Below are 6,958 nucleotides of genomic sequence, written 5' to 3' on the forward strand. Positions count from 1 at the left end.
GTAAGGTGTTGGGACTCTGCTGATAGCCAGGTGTAGCAGTGGTAAGGTGTTGGGACTCTGCTGATATCCAGGTGCAGCAGTGGTAAGGTGTTGGGACTCTGCTGAAAGCCAGGTGTAGCAGTGGTAAGGTGTTGGGACTCTGCTGATAGACAGGTGTAACAGTGGTAAGGTGTTGGGACTCTGCTTATATCCAGGTATAGTAGTGGTAAGGTGTTGGGACTCTGCTGATATCCAGGTATAGTAGTGGTAAGGTGTTGGGACTCTGCTGATAGCCAGGTGTAACAGTGGTAAGGTGTTGGGACTCTGCTGATAACCAGGTGTAACAGTGGTAAGGTGTTGGGACTCTGCTGATAGCCAGGTGTAACAGTGGTAAGGTGTTGGGACTCTGCTTATAGCCAGGTGTAACAGTGGTAAGGTGTTGGGACTCTGCTGATAACCAGGTGTAACAGTGGTAAGGTGTTGGGACTCTGCTGATAGCCAGGTGTAACAGTGGTAAGGTGTTGGGACTCTGCTGATAACCAGGTATAACAGTGGTAAGGTGTTGGGACTCTGCTGATAACCAGGTGTAGCAGTGGTAAGGTGTTGGGACTCTGCTGATAGCCAGGTGTAACAGTGGTAAGGTGTTGGGACTCTGCTGTTGGGACTCTGCTGTTGGGACTCTGCTGATAACCAGGTGTAACAGTGGTAAGGTGTTGGGACTCTGCTGAAAGCCAGGTGTAGCAGTGGTAAGGTGTTGAGGTGTTGGGACTCTGCTGTTGGGACTCTGTTGATAACCAGGTGTAGCAGTGGTAAGGTGTTGGGACTCTGCTGATAACCAGGTGTAGCAGTGGTAAGGTGTTGGGACTCTGCTGAAAGCCAGGTGTAACAGTGGTAAGGTGTTGGGACTCTGCTGATAGCCAGGTGTAACAGTGGTAAGGTGTTGGGACTCTGCTGATAACCAGGTATAACAGTGGTAAGGTGTTGGGACTCTGCTGATAACCAGGTGTAGCAGTGGTAAGGTGTTGGGACTCTGCTGATAGCCAGGTGTAACAGTGGTAAGGTGTTGGGACTCTGCTGTTGGGACTCTGCTGTTGGGACTCTGCTGATAACCAGGTGTAACAGTGGTAAGGTGTTGGGACTCTGCTGAAAGCCAGGTGTAGCAGTGGTAAGGTGTTGAGGTGTTGGGACTCTGCTGTTGGGACTCTGTTGATAACCAGGTGTAGCAGTGGTAAGGTGTTGGGACTCTGTTGATAACCAGGTGTAGCAGTGGTAAGGTGTTGGGACTCTGCTGATAACCAGGTGTAGCAGTGGTAAGGTGTTGGGACTCTGCTGAAAGCCAGGTGTAGCAGTGGTAAGGTGTTGGGACTCTGTTGATAGCCAGGTGTAGCAGTGGTCAGGTGTTGGGACTCTGCTGATAGCCAGGTGTAGCAGTGGTAAGGTGTTGGGTCTCTGCTGATAACCAGGTGTAACAGTGGTCAGGTGTTGGGACTCTGCTGATAGACAGGTGTAGCAGTGGTCAGGTGTTGGGACTCTGCTGATAACCAGGTGTAGCAGTGGTAAGGTGTTGGGACTCTGCTGATAGCCAGGTGTAGCAGTGGTAAGGTGTTGGGACTCTGCTGATAGCCAGGTGTAGCAGTGGTAAGGTGTTGGGACTTTGCTGTTGGGACTCTGCTGATAGCCAGGTGTAGCAGTGGTAAGGTGTTGGGACTCTGCTGTTGGGACTCTGCTGATAGCCAGGTGTAACAGTGGTAAGGTGTTGGGACTCTGCTGATAGCCAGGTGTAACAGTGGAAAGGTGTTGGGACAGCTTTATGTAGGCTAACAGTTTTTGGGCACCTTTTATCACCGTTATAGTGCAATTAATGTATTGTTTAGTGTTGTGTTGTGGCTTTGCTAGCATGCGTCATTTCTTAATTTTTGCCCCATCAATATTTACATGCTAAAATTGCCACAAAAGTAATACAACAAATGACCAGTGTGATCATATACCTACAATTTTAAATCTAATTTGAGAAGAACAACATTGGCAGGGAAATTCAAGCGTAGCCAATATGCAGTGATAATGTATTGGGCCTATAGCCTACAGCACAAACTGCTACATAACTGTTTTTAATTGGTTAATGTTACATAGGCTTATGTTTTCTAAGTCAATCAGAGCGGTGTATCTTGGCTTGCATTTTGACTCAGAAAGTGATCTTGGCTCAGAAAAGGTTGGTATTATTTAGTCTGTAAAAAGTGATTGACACTCCAGTACAGTAAGTGGTGGCATGTAGGTGACTGACACAGCTGATGCTTAAACCGGCTAGCCAAAACCTAAAACTGACCCTTACCTTATTTTAATATATTCTGAATTGAAATATCGGTTTGGGCACCAGGCATGTTCTTATAGTATTTTCCAGCTCAGAGCTCCTGCCACTCGCATCCTCTTGTTGCGAAAACGGACTGACACATCAAAACGTCGGTAAAATAGATCTTGCAAGCTAGATCATTTTTCATCTGGCTAGCTTGTTTGTCAACTATAGAGATTATCGCAGTCGGAATACAGAAGGTAAACTAATTGTATATCAAGTCACCCTTCCTTCAGCTGATTCAAATAACCAACTCCTGATTCAAATAACCAACTCCTGATTCAAATAACCAACTCCTGATTCAAATAACCAACTCCTGATTCAAATAACCAACTCCTGATTCAAATAACCAATTCCTGATTCAAATAACCAACTCCTGATTCAAATAACCAACTCCTGATTCAAATAACCAACTCCTGATTCAAATAACCAACTCCTGATTCAAATAACCAACTCATGATTCAAATAACCAACTCCTGATTCAAATAATCAACTCCTGATTCAAATAATCAACTCCTGATTCAAATAACCAACTCCTGATTCAAATAACCAACTCCTGATTCAAATAACCAACTCCTGATTCAAATAATCAACTCCTGATTCAAATAATCAACTCCTGATTCAAATAACCAACTCCTCAAGCTTTGATAATGGTTGAAGTGGGATGCACTGTTGAGCACTACATCCTGAGGCGTTCGTGCTGATTGTGACAGCCGGGTAAATGGTGTCCCTTGAGAAGGGAAGAACAAGATGTCAACTCTTGTCACGTGCCGAATACAACAGGTAGACCTTACAGTGAAATGCTTACTTACAAGCCCTTAACCAACAATGCAAAAAGTAAGAAATAAAAGTTACAAATATTTAAAGAGCAGCAATAAAATAACAATAGTGAGGCTACATACAGGGGGTACCGGTTGAGGTAATATGTACATGTAGGAAGAGTTATTAAAGTGACTATGCATAGATAATAACAGAGAGTAGCAGCAGGGGGTGGGGGCAATGCAAATTGTAGCCATTTGATTAGATGTTCAGGAGTCTTATGGTTTGGGGGTAGAAGCTGATCAGAAGCTTATTGGACCTAGACTTGGCGCTCCGGTACCGCTTGCTGTGCAGTAGTAGAGAGAACAGTCTATGACTAGGGTGGCTGGGGTCTTTGAACATTTTTAGGGTCTTCCTCTGACACCGCTTGGTATAGAGGTCCTGGATGGCAGGAAGCGGTCCCGGTGATGTACTGGGCCGTACGCACTACCATCTGAAGTGCCTTGCGGTTGGATGCCGAGCAGTTGCCATACCAGGCACTGACGCAACCCATCAGGATGCTCTCGATGGTGCAGCTGAAGAACCTTTTGAGGATCTGAGGACCCAAGCCAAATCTTTTCAGTCTCCTGAGGGGGAATAAGTTTTGTCGTGCCCTCTTCACGACTGTCTTGGTGTGCTTGGACCATGTTAGTTTGTTGGTGATGTGGACGCCAAGGAACTTGAAGCTCTCAACCTGCTCCACTACAGTCCCGTCGATGAGAATGGGGGCGTGCTTGGTCCTCCTTTTTCTGTAGTCCACAATCATCTCCTTTGTCTTGATCACGTTGAGGGAGAGGTTGTTGTCGTTGCACCACACGGCCAGGTCTCTGACCTCCTCCCTATAGGCTGTCTTGTCGCTGTCTATGATCAAGCCTACCACTGTTGTCATCTGAAAACCTAATGATGGTGTTGGAGGCGTGCCTGGCCGTGCAGTCATGATAGAACAGGGAGTACAGGAGGGGACTGAGCACGCACCCCTGAGGGGCCCCCTTGTTTAGGATCAGCGTGGCAGATGTGTTGTTATCTACCCTTACCACCTGGGAGCGGACCGTCAGGAAGTCCAGGATCCAGTTGCAGAGGGAGATGTTTAGTCCCATGGTCCTTAGCTTAGTGATGAGCTTTGAGGGCACTATGGTGTTGAACGCTGAGCTGTAGTCAATGAATAGCATTCTCACATAGGTGTTCCTTTTGTCCAGGTGTGAAAGGGCAGTGTGGAGTGCAATAGAGATTGCATCATCTGTTGGGGCGGTATGCGAATTGGAGTGGGTCTAGGGTTTCTGGGATAATGGTGTTGATGTGAGCCATGACCAGCCTTTCAAAGCTCAGCCTTTAGGGGCGGCAGCGTACCCTAGTGGTTAGAGCGTTGGACTAGTAACCGAAAGGTTGCAAGATCGAATCCCCGAGCTGACAAGGTACAAATCTGCCGTTCTGCCCCTGAACAAGGCCGTCATTGAAGATAAGAATTTGTTCTTAGCCGACTTGCCTAGTTAAATAAAGGTAAAATAAAAGATGGCTAAAGATGTGAGTGCTACGGGTCAAAAGTCATTTAGGCAGGTTACCTTTGTGTTCTTGGGCACAGGGACCATGGTGGTCTGCTTAAAACATGTTGGAATTACAGACTCGGACAGGGAGAGGTTGAATGCGGCCTTGTGAATGTTGACCTGTTTAAAGGTCTTCCTCACATCGGCTGCGGAGAGCGTGATCACACAGTTGTCCGGAATAGCTGATGCTCTCATGCATGTTTCAGTGTTAAATGCCTCGACGCGATCAAAGAAGTAATTTAGCTTGTCTGGTAGACTCGTGTCACTAGCCACATCTGACGAGCGTCGGAGCCGGTGTACTACGCATAGCGGGGCATAGCGGGATTTCTTATAAGCTTCCGGGTTAGTGTCCCGATCCTTGAAAGCAGCAGCTCTACCCTTTAGCTCAGTGCAGATGTTGCCTGTAATCCATGGCTTCTGGTTGGGGTATGTACGTACAGTCACTGTTGGACAACGTCATTGATGCACTTATTTATGAATGCAATGACTGATGTGGTGTACTCCTCAATGCCATCGGAAGAATCCCGGAACATATTCCAGTCTGTGCAAAAAACAGTCCTGTAGCTTAGCATCTGCTTCACCTGACCACGTTTTTATTGACCGAGTCACTGGTGCTTCCTGCTTTCTTTTTTGCTTGTAAGCAGGAATCAGGAGGATAGAATTATGGTCAGATTTGCCAAATGGAAGGCGAGGGAGCGGTTTGATCGCAAGGTTTTGCTCGACCTGAGTTAGAGTATCTTATGATAAGCTGTATGTCAAACGAAGTGTAGTGTTATCATACGGAATACGAAGGAGGAATGGGGTGGAAAAGGAGAGGAGATCTAAGAGAGAGAGAGGGAGGAAGAGGGTGAGCTTGAGTCTGTTAAAAATGTCAGAAAAAAGGGAGATGATTTGTTAAAGAAGACTGGTAGAAAGTGTAAGCAGAGGGAGCTGAAGACAGGAGGAGAAATGGAAGTGAAGGAGGGCGAACTAATGGGGACGAGATGTGAATTGTTTTTCTCTCAAGAAATTGGCGCCATTGATAGGACTGATTACTGGGGTAGAGGTAAATGTGAAAGCTGACCAACTGAAGGGGAAGATTCCAGGTGTTTGTGATGCTCAACGCTTTGGTCAGACAGTGGTGAAACAGAAAAGAGTCATTGTCTGTTCTTTTGAGTTTGACAAAGTGATGAAAAGTATCAGTTATCCTGTACATGACAAAGGAATGTGTAGTATTGGGGAAAGTAGTGGTATGTGTTAATTGTAGGAGCTGGAGATCAGAAATGTCCGGTGGGAGAGAGCCAGGTTTCCAGGGTAGTGCAGAAGTTGTCCTATGCTGAGCTGATGGGTTAAAGGGGAGGAGTGGTGAGAGTAGTAGAGAGAACCCAGTACAGAGGGAGGAGGGGCTAGAGTAGTAGAGAGAACCCAGTACAGAGGGAGGAGGGGCTAGAGTAGTAGAGAGAACCCAGTACAGAGGGAGGAGGGGTGAGAGTAGTAGAGAGAACCCAGTACAGAGGGAGGAGGGGTGAGAGTAGTAGAGAGAACCCAGTACAGAGGGAGGAGGGGTGAGAGTAGTAGAGAGAACCCAGTACAGAGGGAGGAGTGGTGAGAGTAGTAGAGAGAACCCAGTACAGAGGGAGGAGGGGTGAGAGTAGTAGAGAGAACCCAGTACAGAGGGAGGAGGGGCTAGAGTAGTAGAGAGAACCCAGTACAGAGGGAGGAGTGGTGAGAGTAGTAGAGAGAACCCAGTATAGAGGGAGGAGTGGTGAGAGTAGTAGAGAGAACCCAGTACAGAGGGAGGAGGGGCTAGAGTAGTAGAGAGAACCCAGTACAGAGGGAGGAGGGGCTAGAGTAGTAGAGAGAACCCAGTACAGAGGGAGGAGGGGCTAGAGTAGTAGAGAGAACCCAGTACAGAGGGAGGAGTGGTGAGAGTAGTAGAGAGAACCCAGTACAGAGGGAGGAGGGGTGAGAGTAGTAGAGAGAACCCAGTACAGAGGGAGGAGGGGCTAGAGTAGTAGAGAGAACCCAGTACAGAGGGAGGAGGGGCTAGAGTAGTAGAGAGACCCCAGTACAGAGGGAGGAGTGGTGAGAGTAGTAGAGAGAACCCAGTACAGAGGGAGGAGTGGTGAGAGTAGTAGAGAGAACCCAGTACAGAGGGAGGAGTGGTGAGAGTAGTAGAGAGAACCCAGTACAGAGGGAGGAGTGGTGAGAGTAGTAGAGAGAACCCAGTACAGAGGGAGGAGTGGTGAGAGTAGTAGAGAGAACCCAGTACAGAGGGAGGAGTGGTGAGAGTAGTAGAGAGAACCCAGTACAG

The sequence above is a fragment of the Oncorhynchus nerka genome, linkage group LG18, assembly GCF_034236695.1.
Source record: "Oncorhynchus nerka isolate Pitt River linkage group LG18, Oner_Uvic_2.0, whole genome shotgun sequence".
Classification (NCBI taxonomy): Eukaryota; Metazoa; Chordata; class Actinopteri; order Salmoniformes; family Salmonidae; genus Oncorhynchus; species Oncorhynchus nerka.